Source organism: Gracilinanus agilis, chromosome 2 (assembly GCF_016433145.1).
Source record: "Gracilinanus agilis isolate LMUSP501 chromosome 2, AgileGrace, whole genome shotgun sequence".
In the NCBI taxonomy this organism is placed as follows: Eukaryota; Metazoa; Chordata; class Mammalia; order Didelphimorphia; family Didelphidae; genus Gracilinanus; species Gracilinanus agilis.
In genome coordinates this window covers 261,802,275-261,818,912 of record NC_058131.1, presented here as the reverse complement: position 1 = coordinate 261,818,912, position 16,638 = coordinate 261,802,275, and the positions used below count along the sequence as shown (strand labels likewise).

The window sequence follows — 16,638 nt, the reverse complement described above, 5'->3', positions numbered from 1 at the left end:
GTATCGGAGGAGAGATAAAAGCCTATTTGAGAGATGTTGCAAAGGTCCTGGGAAACTGGAATTAGAAGGGATGAAGGGGTGAAAACAAAGAGTAGCAGAAGATGGCAGCTAGGCTATGGGCCTGAGGGGCTTGGAGGATAGTATTGCTCTCTAAAGTAACAGAGAAGGGGGTAGGTGGGTAGCACAGCGGATAGAGTGCCAGGTCTGGAATCATTTCACACACCCGCAAGGTTTTTGCTTAATATTCTGCAAGGTAGGCTTAAGCAACATATGAACCAAGAAATAGTAGAATAAGCTGGTTTTTTAAGAGGCAGAAGAACCAATAACCAAATTACTAACATTCACTAGATTATGGAGAAAGCAAGAAAGTTTCAGAAAAGCATCTACTTCTGCTTCATTGGCTACACTAAAGCCTTTGATTGTTTGAATCACAACAAAATGTGGCAAGTCCTCAAAGAAATGGGAGTAACAGATCATCTTACTTGGATCTTACCTAAGGAACCTGTATTATGGGCCAACAAGCAACAATTAGAACCAAACATGAAACACCTGATTGGTTTAATATCTTAAGGGACAGGAACATGACAAGGTTGCTTATTATTATCTTATTTGTTTAACTTATATGTAGAGTACATCATGCAAAATGCCAGGCTGGCTGAATCAAAAGCCAGAATTAAGATTGCTGGGAGAAATTTCAACAATCTCACATATGCAAATGATACCCCTCTGATGGCAGAAAGTGAAGAATTAAGAAATCTCTTGAAGAGGGTCAAAGAGGAGAATATAAAAGCTGGTTTAAAGTTTAACATCAAAAAACTAAGATCATGGCAACTGGTCCTATCACTTCCTGGCAAACAGGGGGAGAAGAAATGGTAGCAGTGTCAGATTCTATATTCTTGGGCTCAAAGATCACTGCAGACAACAACTGCAGCCATGAAATTAAAAGATATGTACTCTTGAAAGGAAAGCTATGGTAAATATGGACAGTAAACTACAAGGCAGAGATATTCTTTTGACAACAAAGCTCCATATAGTCAAAGCTATGAGGTTTTTTTTAGTAGAATTGGATTATAAGGAAAGTTGAATATCACAAAATTGACATTTTCAAATTATAGTACTGGAGATAACTTTTGAGAGTCCCTTGGACAGCAAGGATATCAAACCAGTCAATATTTAAAGAAATTAATTCAGACTACTCTTTGGAAGGCCAAATACTGAAGGTAAAGTACTCTGGCCACATAACAAAAAGATAGGATTCATTGGAAAAGATCCTCAAGTCAGGAAAGATTGAAGGCAAAAGGGGAAGAGGACAGCAGAGGATAAGATGGATAGATAGTGTCAGGGAAGTAACAAACATGAACTTGGGGAGACTTCAGGAGACAGAGGGGGAAGGAAGGGCTTGTTATATTATGGTCTAGGAGTCAGATACAAAAGAATAACAACAATAACTACATACCCTACCTCATGAATAGCATAGCCTCCTTTGTTTGGTGGCCTACATAGTTAAAATGGGTGAGATTAAGGTGCTGGCTCTCATTTTCAATGTGAGCCCAATGTAGAGAGGAAAAACTTCCTTCCTCTGCTCCACTTCTTTAACTCTGGCCCCAAGAATTGAGCCTGAAAATATTTGGTCTTGTTCTGTGTTCTATGTCCTCCTCTGTTTCAGATGCTGAAGGTGATCTACAGGGACTGAGAGTTTGAGCCACAGGTGACCTAGGAGCCAGTGAAGGAGGTAGTCAGGGTGGTACAACTAGCCAGGCCAGCATGGAACCCCTAAGAAGTAGGGCGCCTGAGACTCATTCCCGAAGGGGAATTTGGATCTGGGACCATGTTCTATGGAAACCTGGCTAAGCTATAAATCTAATCACTTTCCCCTCTCCAGACAGCAACGTGGTACAGGGGAAGGAAAATAATTATGCCTTCCACATGTTGAGGGAATAAGTTTGTATATTTGATTATACTTTTTGAAGTAAATATTCCCTTTGAAAAATCTTCTATTGCATATATATGATACACATATATAAATATGTATGATACATATCCATATGAGTGTATAGCTATCACACTAAGCACTTAACAAAGTCTTGTACATAGTGTTAAGAACTGTTTATTAAATTACAGAAATGATAAGATGGACAGTTTTAGGGGAAGTAGGGAAGGTCTCTATGAAGTGATACAGAAACAATGAGCAGAACTAAGAGACTAAATTACACAATAACACTTTTATAAAGAAAAACAGATTTGAAAGACTTTATAGTGCTGAACGACATCATAATGAACCATGAATCCAAAAGAATGAAGATGAAATATGCCACTCACTTGATGGATTTAAAATGCAAAAAGAAGTATATTTTCAGACATGACCAATATAGGAATCAGTTTTTACCAGACTAGATAGCTATGTATTGAGGGGTTTATTTTTTAATTTGTTTAATTTTTTAAAATTTGTTCAGCAAGAGTGTGGGGTAGTGAGAGTGACATATTATTTTTTAAAAGAAAAAGATATTTATACTACGATATTCTACATTTATTACAATATAAACTTTTGTTAGGTAGTAATATTTCTCTGAATTAACACTCAATCACTGACCCACAATGTCTTAGAAGAATGATGAAAATACAATGCATTCATCATTTTGGTACTAAAAAAAGTTTTAATTTAAAAAAAAGAATTTTAATCATGTCGTAAGTGGATGGGATTGCTATTGACAACACCATTCTAGGGAAGGAATAGAGAATACTTACTTAAAAAACATATTAAGTGCACAGGATTTAAAGCAGGCACAATTTGTATTTTTAAATCCTATTATTAAGACACATGCTGTGTAATATTTTTAAAAATAAAGTCTCACAAGTCAAAACAAACAAATTTAATTGCCAAATGCATATAACTCTCAACTTAACTAAAAAATATCATGCCCTCAAAAAGCTTATGTTCTTTTTTAAAAGTACTCCCTAAATTTTAATAACCTTATTTAAAATTTTTGGAATAGGACACAAACCTACTTCATAGACTTCCCATCTTTGCTGCTTCTAAAATGAACTTTTTTTTTCAGCGTTTCTAAACTGACCTTAATGCTGTTGTCCCACATGTACTAATGAGGTAGGAATCAAGTTCAATACTTGTTGGAAAGACAGTTTTCAAGTTCAACTTCAAAATTTCATGTCTTAAGATTGATTCCTTTACTGTTTTCATTCCAGACTTTAGTTCTAAAAGTATTATCTTCAAAGTAAAAAGAAATGCTCCAAATGACAGATTAGAAAGCCCAAACAACAGTCCCAAATTATAGATAACAATAATTTTTCCTATTTTCAAAGCATTAAATGCAAAGTTGAAAATACAGAGCTTAAATCTCATTATATCTGAACTAGACATTTCAGATCTATTATCTCATGATAGATGACTTTTCCACTGGAGAAAGTAACAAGAAAATTCATTCTTGTAAATATATCATATTGAAAGGAGGTTTCAGGAAATAAAGACTAAGATGTAAAAAATACTTATCTATTTCTATTTTACCCCCTGACACATGCTAACTGTACTTGAATTTTTACCATGAGAAGTAGATAATATTCTGTTTACCTAATGGCAAGTGTATTATTTGCCCAGACAATTTCACCACTTTGCAAGGGGAAAAAAATTAAAAATCAAATACTTCAAAGTTTAAATTACAGTGATCCCTCACTACTGCATGGGAGTTATGTTCCAGAGACCCTCCAGGATACAGAACACACTGCTGGGGTTGGTCACCTTTCATTTTGTGCCGCAAAAATCCCCCAAAAGCAAAAATTCTGTGATACAGAATTAGATTTTTTTTTTAAACCTGCAATACAGTGAAGCCATGATAAGTGAACTGGAATATAGCGAGCGACAACTGTAAATTTAACATTAGTGAACTATTATTCTCATTTGCAAAATGAGGGATTTGGACTAGTTAAGTTTCCTTTTAGCTTTTCCTATGATTCCTAAGGAATTCTTCAGTGTAAGTTCTCCTGCTTCCTTTTATCCAAACTTTCCCAGTTAAAGCAGCTCACATTTATTTGATATTCCCAAAAGAATGTATTTCCTTGTTAGATAACCAAATTAATTCTTTATCAGTCTCACTGTAATAAAAATTTCAAAACATTAGCTTGTAAGAAATTAAAAATAAAAACTAAAAAGTCTTTGTACAGACAAAACCAATGCTACCAAAATCAGAATGGAAGCAACAAATTGGGAAAAAAATCTTTATGAAAAAAAATTCAGACAAAAAATCTAATTAATCAAATATACAAGGAGCTAAATCAATTGTACAAAAAAACAAGCCATCCCCCAATCGATAAATGGGCAAGGGACATGAATAGGCAATTTTCAGATAAAGAAATCAAAACTATCAATAAGCACATGAGAAAGTGTGCTAAATCTCTAATAATTAGAGAAATGCAAATCAAAACAACTTTGAAGTATCACCTCACACCTAGCAGATTGGCTAAAATGACAACAAGGGAGAGTAATGAATGTTGGAGGGGATGTGGCAAAATTGGGACATTAATGCACTGCTGATGGACTTGTGAACTGATCCAACCATTCTGGATGGCAATTTGGAACTATGCTCAAAGGGCTTTAAAAGACTATATGCCTTTTGATCCATACATAGCACTGTTTGGTTTATATCCCAAAGATATAACAAGGAAAAAGATTTGTACAAAAATATTTATAGCCGCGCTTTGTGGTGGCAAAAAATTTGGAAAATGAGAGAATGTCCTTCGATTGGGGAATGGCTGAACAAATTGTGGTATCTGTTGATGATAGAATACTATTGTGCTCAAAGGAATAGAGAAATGGAGGAATTCCATGTGAACTGGAATGACCTCCAGGAATTGATGCAGAGTGAAAGGAGCAGATCCAGGAGAACATTGTACACAGAGACGGATACACTGTGGTACAATCAAACATAACGGACTTCTCTACTAGCAGCAATGCAAGGATCCAGAGCAAGGCTGGATGAGAAAGAAAACTAGTCACATTCAGAGGCAGAACTTTGGGAGGAAAAACAACTGCTTAAATACATGGGCTGATGGCGATATTATTGGGGATGTAGACACTAAACAATAACACTAGTCCAACTATCAATAATATGGAATTGGGTCTTGATCAATGAGGCATGTAAAACCCAGTAGAATTGTGCGTCAGCTAAGGGGGGCTAAGGGGGTTTAGGGGAGAGGGAAAGAATATGAAATATGTAACTATGGGAAAATATTCAAAATGAAAAATTTTTTTAATTAAAAATAAAGAGCTTTCTTGTTTAAATACTCATATTTTCTAATCCCTCAGAGGATGGATTCCTTGTATGTTTTTAACACATATATAGGTATTTTTTAAATTTAAGATTTAATAATTTTTTAGGAATACAGAGACTATCATAATGGAATTATTTTTTAAATTATCAAATGATTATCAAAGAAAATTAAACAGATTACAGGAATAATTTTCAAAGAATGCTAAATTTTGTATTATCATACATCGAAGATTATAAGATATGAAGCCAGAAAATCTGAGTTCAAATCTTGTTACCTCCACTACCACATAGAAAAGTTACTTAATCTCAGGCTTTGGTTTCCTCAACTTGATCAGACCACAAAGTACTTTCTAAACTAATATTTATATTGAAATACTTCTAAATTTTTTTCTTTATATAATAAAAAGAAATCAATGGAATATGATATAGAATTTGTTAATTTTCTCCTAACAAGTATCTGAGTCTCAGTGCCTATACATAGTATATATTCAGTAAATGCTTGAATTAATTGAATTAAAACTAGTAAGTTTTCTGACTGGGCACTGGGAGAAGAGTCAAGAATACATATCCTTCCTGGGAAAATGTTTTAAATATAACTCACTAAATTGTTAAATACAATCAATAATATCTTCACAGAATCATAACATTCTAGATCTGGAAGGAACTTTAAAGGACATCTAATTCAGGAGTTTTTAACTTTTTCTGTGTCATGGCCTCCTTTGACAGTCTGGGAAAGTCTATGGACTCTTTCTCAGTAAAATGTTTTTAAATCCATAAAATAAAATATATGGGATTATAAAGGAAACCAAACTAGAGTCAAATTAACTAACAGTTATTAATTTTTAAAAAAAGTTAATGGACACCAGGTTAAGAAACCCTGATCTATTCCAACCCTTTCATTTATAGAGGAGAAAAGTAAGTCCTTTTCCCAAGTTTGATGACAAGTAGCAGGGTTACAGAATTGGGATCCTGGTCCTCTTACTCCAAATCCAGTATTCCTTCCACTATACCACAGTATTTAATCTAACTGGCATGGGGTAAAAAGTAGTGGATCTGGAATCAAAGGACTTGAGATTAAGTCCCATATCAGAAGTTTACTGTCTGACCATAGGCAAATTACCTACCATCTCTGAGAGACTCAAATGCATCATCTTTAAAAAAGGGGAAACAATACTTATGCTACTTATTTCACACTGTTATTATTGCTATGCAAGGGTCATCTGAGTCAATCACTAAACTCTATCCTACTTAAAATGATAAAATACTCGATCCCTGATATCAAATGAGAACATTTATATTGAATCTGAGATATTAAAAATGCCCTGTTATGCCTGGTAGATCTTCTAGAACATAGTAAGTCAGTTTAGACCCAAGCATTTAGGTGTTTGACAAGTTAGAAGAGAGAGCAGTTCCAGTCCAATTCCTGTCATATGGTATAAGGAAAAGAGGAAAGCTCTAGGTGAGAGAGACAAAAGAGTCTGTGTCTTTTTTCCCTCATCCCTATCCTTGAAGAGAACATGACTACAAACTTTCAAAGGTCTAAATTTTAGACTGCCCATTGGTGTTGTAGCATCATGTCAGTACCTTCATCAGGAACTAAGGACAAGATAGACATACTGGGGAAAGGCAGCTTCAAAACCCTACAAGGAACCCATAAGAAATCTAGAGCATGCTTTAAGAGAACTTCATAGATGCCCCACAAAGAGGAGAAAAAGGCTTCCAACAAAAGGACTTCCAGCAGCTAGATAAGCCCTTTTGCCACACGTGCTCTAAGTTTGAGCCCATGTTCCCTTGGACTCTATATATTTGTGGGATGGTGCCCCCAGTTTGGGGGAATGTTTTTATATATATATATTTTTAAACGCTTATTTTCTGTCTTGGAGTCAATACTGCATATTGGCTCCAAGACAGAAGAGTAGTAAGGGTAGGCAATGGGGGTCAAGTGACTTGCCCAGGATCACACAGCTAGGAAGTGTCTGAGGCCACATTTGAACCTAGGACCTCCCGTCTCTAGGCCTGGCTCTCAATCCACTGAGCTACCCAGCTGCCCCCTGGGGGAATGTTTTGTATAAATTCTCTTCACTATTCCATTTTAGTAAATACCATTTCAAAAATTTAATTAAATATGGCTAATTATTATGAACTGATAATCAATGGGGGAAGCAACCCAGTGAGGATTTATGAGCTATAGCATAAAAAAGATGCCCCCCCCCTCCTAGAAACCCCTGAAACTAGGGGATTCTGAGGAAAGAAGTAGCAGTCACCGTCTGGGGACAGAGTTTTTCAGTGAGAGTGGAGGTGTTAGACAAACAGTTCCAGATTATGTGCCACTCTGAATTTGCCAAACACCAAATTCAAAACATTTCTTTCAAAGCTGTCTTGCTTGTATATCTCAATCTGAACTTCCTCCTCTTTACTTCTGTACAAGTTTTAAAAATATTTCAACAATCTTTTTTTCTTCTTTTTGTGGCATTGCCATCCCAAACCTTCCCATAACTCCTAATTAAAAAAACTCTCTCATAAAGCAAATAAGAATGGTCATGTAAAACAAAATTTTATATTGGCTATATCTGAAAATGTCTCAATCTGCATCTCAAATTTATCACCATTCTGTCAGAAAGTGATTAACATATTTCTTTCTAAGATTTAGGAATCATGTTGGTTACTGCACTGACTAGAGTTCTTAAGTTATTCAAGTTATTTTTCCTTATAGTGTTTTAGTCATTCTCCCAATTCTGTTCACTTCAGTTCATACCATTGTTCATTCATTTCAGTTGTGTCCAACTCTTCATGACCCGCTATGGGATTTTCTTGGCAAAGATACTGGAGTGGTTTGCCATTTCCTACTCCAGTGGATTAAGGCAAACAAGAAGTCAACTGGCTTGCCAAAGGTCACAGAACTAGTCAATGTCTAAGGCTGGATTTGAACTCAGGTCTTCTTTCTCCAGGCCAAGCACCCTATCCATCAAATCATTTTGTTACCTCATCAGTTCAAGTAGATGCTGTTATATAAATTGTTTTGGGGGAAAAAAATCAGTTCATATGCATGCTGCTATAAAAACTATTTTCTATATAGCAAAGAACTGAAAACTAAGGAAGTATCCATCAACTGGAAAAATGGCTAAACAAATTATAGTATATGAATGTAATATAACACTACTACTCTGTAAAGGGAAAAAAAATGGCAAAAGGGATGATTTCAGAGAAAATCAGAAAAACCTGAATGAACTGGTATGGGGTGAAGTGACCAAAACTGGAAAAACAATTTATAAAATAATACCAACACTGTAAAGAAAACCTTGGAAGCCTTAAAATATATAATTAATGCAATGACCAATCCTGATTCCTATGGACTGTGGATAAAAGATGTTATCTACTACTGGCAGACATGATTAACTCAAGATGCAGATTAAGACATTTTCTGGCCATAAGAAATGAAGAAATTTGCTTTTACTGTATTTGTTACATGGGTTTTTGGTTTTTTTTCTCCCAATTTGGAAGGTAGAATGGAAGGGATAGGAGGGAAGAAGAAATGAACGAGGGATATTGAGAAAGAAGGAAAGAAGGGAAACAAGGAAAGGGGGGGGAAAGCATATTTTTAGAAATACATAGAATAAGACAGAAATAAGGCCAGAAAGAATTAGAGGTAAAAGTCAACCAGGTTTGAGCTATATTAACATTTATTTAAAAAGAAAATCAAGCTATACATACTAGATTCACAGTTCCATATGCAAGCTTTTTCTGTTCTACTATGTATGTAGAAAAGCCCTTTTAAGGGATAATTATATAAGTTAAGCCCGAAATTTTAAAAAATAAATAAAAAAGGTAAAAAGTACTGCTATATTTTTGTACAGATAGGTACTTTTCTTAAGTGACTTTAGGGACAACAACTAATTCCACCAAATACACTTTAGTGTACCTGTGCTAACACAGCCCTTCCAACAACTGTCATTTTCCTCTTTTGACACATTCTTTTTTTTTATTTCTTTAAAGTATAAGCCTTGGTAGTAGTTATCAGTAAAGTCAAAAGCTTTGCATATCTTAGTGACTTTGGGGACAAAAAAAATTCATGATTCTACCAACTGTACATTAGTATCTTCAGCTAATGGGTTTCAGGTATAGCTTCATTTTTCTAAAATTTGCATTTCTATTATTAGAAATGTGCATTTTTATTAGATTTGTAGTATTTTTTTTATACAGCTGTTGATAGTTTAGATTTCTTCCTTTGAAAATTTCCTATTCTTATTTTTTGACCATTTATGTACTGGGGAATAGCTCTATCCAGGATTATGACAAAGAAAGTTCTTTGCAAACATTCAAGTATTATATGAGCATTATTTGAATTACATTAGCCAAAACCAATAAATGATGTAATTTCTCACTTTTCCTTTTTCCAAAGCATAACAAGACACATGCTAACTAATATTTATCTCTATTACATTTTTTTCAAAATTGAATACATAATGATAGCATTACTTGTCAAAACATATATATTCCACTTTCATTGCTCTTCCAACTCTACCTCTCCCCTATATCTACATAATAGGCATAAATAGTACATAGTCTAGGAAAGATACTGTGGTACTCCACTGGCACTATAATCTGGACTTCAATCAATAAGCATTTATTAATCACTTACTACATTGCAGGCACTGTGCTAATGGCTGGAATACAAAGGTAAAAACACTGTCCTGATCTCAAGAAGCTCAAATTCTAATGTGGAGAGGGAGAGATAACCTATAAATAACTACATATAAGATATATAGATATTATATGAAAAGTAATTTCAAAAGGAAGGCACTAACAGGGAGGATCAGGAAAAGCTTCCTATAGAAGATGGGATTTGAGATGAGTCTTGAAGGACATCAGAAGCTAAAAGACAAAAGTGAGGAGGGAGCAAAGTCTAGATCTGGAAGACAACTAAGTAAAGGCAAGCATGAGTCAGGAGACAGTGCCAAGTACCAATGTAATTGAAGCCTAGAATTTGTAGAAGGCAGTGAATTGTAATTAGGCTGGAAAAGTAGGAAGGAGCCAGATAGTGAAGAACCAAATATTTAGTCTCTTTTTTTAAACCCTTACATTCCGCCTTAGAATCAATACTTTCTATTGGTTCTAAGGCAGAAAGCGGGAGGGAGTAAGGTGCTGGGTGGCTCAGTGGATTGAGAACCAGTTCCAGAGATGGGAGGTCCTGGGTTCAAATCTGACCTCAGACTTTTCCTAGCTAGGTGACTCTTAACAAGTCACTTAACCTCCATTGCCTAGCCCTTACCACTCTTCTGCCTTAGAACCAATGCATAATATTGATTCTAAGACAGAAGGTAAGGGTTTTTAAAAAAGAAGAAGAAGAGGGGTACGAGCTAGGCAATTGGGATTAAGTGTTTTGACCAGGATCACACAGCAAGTAAGTATTTGAGGCCACATTTGAACCCAGGGCCTTAGGTCTTTAGACCTGGCTCTCCATCCACTGAGCCACCCAGCTGCCCAGATGATAATACTTTTATTTGGCCTTTAAAGAGAAGCAAGAAAGCTGGAGAGAACTAGAGCTGAGAAAAATGAGATTATACACAGAGATCTCAGCATCTATGATGGGGTATTCAGGGGTATGTATATTCAGGGATATCAAAGGGCCCCAGGGAAAGCTGAAATTGGAACTAACAAAGGAAACTTCTAGATCCAAATGAATCTGATATGCATTTATAAGAACCTAAGTGTAAGGGACTGTGCTAAGCTAAGGGATACAAAGCCAAAAGGGAAAAAAATAGTCCTTGCCCTAAACATACTTATATCTTTTTGAAACATCATTTAAAAAGATGATTGAATACAATATAATTTGAGGAAGTAAGCACTCTACAACCAGGGGGAGTAGGAAAGACCTCCCAAATAAAGTAGCACCTGAGTTAACCTTAAAGAAAGCTAAGAATTCTAAAGAAACAGATGAGGAGAGAGGATCCCCCTGGTATGAAGGACAATTTGTTCCAAAACACAGTAAATGATGGAATGCTGGGATCAGAGAACTACAAGAAGGCCTCCTATTTGACCAGAAAATAAGGTGTATGAAGGAAGACAATGTGAAACTAAGTCTGGAAAGGTAAACAAGGAAAAGTCCAAAAGTTATTTTATCCTAGGGGCAACAGTGAAAATATTTTGTTCACAATGATCTACACAAAGTTCTAAGATTCAATAAGACCTAAATTTCTAAAGATGACAAATTTAGAAAGGGAAACTTTAGTCTTGAGTTATAACTATTATGAACTTAATGACAAGTTATAAAAGAAGTTCCAGCTTACAGTACTACCAAACGGCATTTATATAGTTTGAAAATACTTTAAATATATGATCTTATTTGATCTTCACAACAATCCATTTTGAGCTAAGTATTACAGGTATTATCCCAAATTCAAAGATGGAGAACCTGAGACTGAGAAAAGTTAAGAGACTCTCCATAGTCACAAAGTTGATAAGTATCAAGGGCAGAAATCAAGCCTCTGTCTGACTCCAAGTTCAGAACTTCTAACGACATCCCCAAATCTCTCCAATTAAGTAGGTATGTATCATAAATTAGGAACATTCAAGGAAAGTAATAATTATGCTATATATCAAATTCAGAATAATGGATAGAGTCAGGAGGACCTGGCTTCAAATCTGGCCTCAGACACTTCCTACCTGTGTGACCCTGGCCAAGTCACTTAATCTCATTTGCCTAACCCTTACTGCTCTTCTGCCTTAGGTTCAATACTTAGACTGAAGGTAAGAATTTTTTTTAAATTTAGATGCCATTTCTGTCTCCAAAATGCTTTTAGGGGCTAATCTAAATTTGTTCTCTTTATATTATTAATCTAACTTTATAGATGTGTAACAAATTCAAAAGTGAAATGATTTTCCAATGTCCAATGGCTCCCAATACAGTGTTCATTTTGAATATTAATCAGTAAACATAATCTTGGTTTCTTGTGAAATTAGCATTTTTTACCCACTCATCAATTCTTAGCCTCTCTGCTTCGGTCATCATCCTTCTAGTCACTTCAGGTTCCCAACCTCTGAGTCATCCTTGATCAAATGAGGTAAGATATGTAATTTGTTGTTGTTTGGTTGTGTCTGTTTCTTCATGACCCCATTTTTTAAGAAAGGATATTGCAGTGGTTTGCCATTTCCTTCTCCAGCTTATTTCAAAGATGCTAAACTAAGGCCAACAAAGTTAAGTGACTTGCCTATGGTCACACTCAGGTATTCCTGACTATAGGACTAGCATTCAATCCATTGAGCCACCTAACTCTTTGCAAACCTTAAAGCTCTGTTAGCTTTTATTATTATTATTATTAATGTTAGCTATTGTTATTATTATCTTCACCCTCTCTTTCTCCATTTTATCTAACCAGTTTCCAAACATTGCTGTTTCTTTCTTTATAACATCTATCATATCCCTCTCCTCTTTTCCCAAGGCCAAGACTCTAGCTTAGGCTTTCATCAGATCTCTCATCTGACCTATTAAATTGATCTTCCTGTTGCCAGTGTCTCTCCTCCAATTCATCCTCCACAGTTCCCAAAGTGATATTCTAAAGCAAAAGTCTGAACATGTCATTTCCCTAATTCAAATAGCTCCCTATTGCCTCTAAAATAAAATACAAATTCCTCTATCCGTCATTTTTAATTCTTCACAATCTGACTCCAGCCTACCATTCCAGACATATACATTATTTCCCTTCACATATTCTACATTCCAGACAAACTGGTTTACTCACTATGCCTCATACACAACATTCCATCTCCCATATCTGTGCCTTTATTTCATGCCTGGAATGCACTCCTTCCTTACTTCATCCTCTTCGAATCTCTAGTTTCCTTTAAAGATCAGGTCAAGAGCTACTTCCTAAGAGTTTGGGTAAAGGAAGATAACCCCTTCCCATTACCTTGTATCTACTTTTTTGTATATAATTTGTATTTACTTACATGGATACATGATGTTTCCCTTGAAAGAATGTAAGCTCCTTGAGGATAGGAACAGTTTTAGCTTTTTCTTTGAGCACTTAAGACATGCTGTACCCAGCACATAGTAGGCATTTAATAAGTCCCTTGTTGATTGGTATGCCTATGACAATTACCTTTTTAACATCCCTGATTATAAAACATGAAAATCACTATAAAATTATTTTGTATTTAGTTTATCTGCCATTTCCTAAATTTTAAAACTATACTAAGCATATAATTGCTTTTGATGATTGAAATTTAAGTGGGGAAATTTAAACATACTTCCTAAAATCAGATAGATTAGCCAACCTTCAGCATTTTGAAATTCTTCTTAAGATAACTGATAATTAGTCTTCTAAAGATAATCATGATTTAGAACAAGTTTTCCCTCCCTCAATATCTCCTTAGGAAAAATTTGAAAGGTGATTTCATTTCATGGTCAAGTTAAACCAATGAGTATAAATGGCACAATTTCCCTTATTCTTACTAAACAATGGAAAAAGTTTTCTCAATTAGTTTATACTTGTTCAGAAGCAAGAAGTCAGTCTTTCAAAGAAGAAATGTAAAGGTAAAATGCTCCATACTTTATCGTTGTGCAGAAAGTAAATATTGTAAAGAAGGTAAGTTCTGAAAGAAAAAATTTTTTCAATTATATTCACTGACTAGGATGTATGCATGGACTGGATTTCAGAGACAAAGTTGGTGAATTATAACTACTATCCAAAAGAAATTAAAACGTCTATCACTAACAAAGACTAAGTAAAAGAAATACAGTTCTTCTCATCTAAACAGTCTATGATTCAGTGATCTTTAAAGTATTTGTATTAATAACATAGACTAATCTTGACAGTACTCAAGAGGAATGTGAAGTAGAAAACCCAAGAATACTGGTTTCTAACTTGTATGAAATCACATCGACAATAGGGAAGTAATGCTACTCCCAATGGAAATAAGCAGCTACCAACTTGAACAGAAGAATAACTGATACAGCTTACAAAATTTATTTTAGCCCCCCACCTCCAGATCCAAAAGACCTATTTAAAAGCCCCGCCTCTACCTTCCAGGATTTTCACGCATGCTCAGTCAACAAGAGATAAAACTTCTCTCCTTCCCGGCAGGAGCGACATCATAACAAAAACCCAAGAATTACCAGAAAGAGTTGAAGACTCGGGTTGATGAGGAGGGGTAAAGGAAGAAGCCACCAAGCGAGCAGAGATAACTTTCTTCTTCCTTTGTAAAGTTTTCTCGGGGCTCAGAGCTTGGGTCGCTTCAGGAAAGTTAGGGGACGCGACAGGACTGCCCGCAGTTCTCTGAGCCGATTCTCGTGTGGGGGGAGCTGCTCCTGCTGGCACCCGGTGGATGATGAGGCCTAGCGCCCCGCTGCGGGGCCTGTGACAGCCCGCAGGCCCCACCCCTGGGGGCGGGCGCTGCCGACGACGGGGCGGCCCGGGGGGCGGGGAGGGAGTTCTCCCCTAGTGCTAAGAGCTGGGGGTAGAGAGGAGGGATGGGCCATCTTCCCGGGAAGCCTGGGCCGGGGGCGCCTCCCGCAGCGCTGCCACGACCACAGCAAGGACCTAGATGTCCTTAAGCCTTGCGGGCCAAGACTGGACCACCCCCGCCTTAGAGCCGCAGTGAGCTCCCTCCGCTTCCGCTGGGACGAAGGCCTAATGGGAGAGGTCTCCAGAGTCCCTGGGTAGATCTCCCACTCCCCCACCCCACCCCCAGGCCCGGCTGAGGTCCGTTGCTAAGGGGGGGGAGCCTTTCCTTGGAGACCCAAGAGGGAAGGAGGGAGGGTCTCCTTCCGGTCTGAAGAGAAAGGGGGAGGGAAGCACTCACCTGTGCTGGATGCCTCCAGATGCCGGCGGCGACTTTCCCCACCCCCCCCCAGCCCCCGCCCCTCAGTCCTGGGACCCACTGACACAGAGGCGGAAGTGCGGCCGGCCGCCACACTGAAAGACAGCCCCCCCAGCCACTCGTCGGGCCCGGCTCCGAAGCGTCGGCCGCATCACAGCCAATCGAAGTCTCTCAGAGGAGGATAGGCAGGCTGAACTGTTAATCCGTTCACCTTCCCGCAAGCTCCCCTCCCTATTCCTCCACCCGCATAGATTTTGGAGCCCCGCCCCCGCTGAGGAAAGGGATGAAACGAGTGCCCAATTACTATTGAGGAGAGGCGGGGTTATGCAGATAAAGGGAAAAGGGAAGGGCGGTGTTTCGGGAGAGAAACCACCAGCCCGTGATTGAAAGCTTATGCAATCTCAGAATTTACAAACACGGATCTTTCATGTTCTGCGAGGTTTGGGCAGCACTTCCTTCAGCTTGCTTTAGTACTGACTGTGCTGCATTCACCCTTGCATTTTGGTGGCTGAATCCTTTTGTTTTTCTCTTCAAGAAGGAAAAGAAGGCAGTAAGCACTTACTCTACTAGTGGGGTCCTAGAGGATGGGGAAAGGTGTTAAAAATCTTTTGCCTGATGTCTGGTACTTAATTAAAGAAACCAGCTTCCCGAACCCGAAGGGGCCCTCCCCAAGGCCTTGTCCACCTACCTTACCTCTCCTTTCCTGGAACACGAAGATTTTCCTTTTGGTATAATAACAGTACTTACCTCCCCGAGGTTACTGAGGGAATCAAATGAGATGATCATTGTAAAGCTTTAGCCCAATGCCTGGCATATAGCAATATATAAACGTTAGCTATTATTATTGCTAACCCCCAAACAATGGAAAAGACCAATGTTAGGGGCCAAAATTCTGTTTTGCTCTTCTGTATCTTTTGCCTCCTCCCCACTCTCCCAGCTTTGTAGCTTAATCTAGAGTTACTATCCTTAGAAAGCATTTATCAAAACCACTGGCAGGGGCAGCTAGGTGGCTCAGTGGACAGAGAGCCAGGCCTGAATATGGAAAGTCCTGGGATCATATATGGTCTCAGACATTTCCTACCTCTGTAACCCTGGGCAAAAGTGGGCAAAAGCCACCTAACCCCCATTGCTTATCCCTTATGCCTTGGAACCAACACACAGCATTGATTCTAAAACAGAAAGTAAGAGTCTAAACACACACACACACACACACACACACACACACACACAGAGGCAAAGCATTCTAGAAGGGACCTCAGAGAAACTATTAAGCTCCTCATTTTACAGAGGAGGAAACAGAGGCTGCAAAGAGCCCCGCTCTTTGCTTGGTTGGGTCTCTGGAGGTAGGATGGTGTGGCGAAGAATGAAATGAAAACCAGCCAGAGTGCAAGTCAAATTACAGAGGCTGTTCCTTCTCTCTCTCGTGCCATCTGCTGATTTTAATTTTTATACCCTCTTTTCTTTATGATCTCATACAGGTTTTTTTCTTCCCATACATTCAAAATCACATATTAACTTTTGAAACATCACAAGATTGACA

General features: G+C 37.5%; 1 protein-coding gene across 1 annotated transcript in view; it reads right to left on the bottom strand.

The window, feature by feature from the left end:
- OSBPL2 (oxysterol binding protein like 2) overlaps window positions 1-15,169 on the bottom strand; it is a 104,112-nt gene extending 88,943 nt beyond the window's left edge. The window contains exon 1 of the mRNA XM_044663874.1: window positions 15,081-15,169. The gene's annotated coding sequence lies outside the window, so the exon portion shown is untranslated. The remainder of the gene's footprint in view (window positions 1-15,080) is intronic.
- Window positions 15,170-16,638: the final 1,469 nt, after the last annotated feature.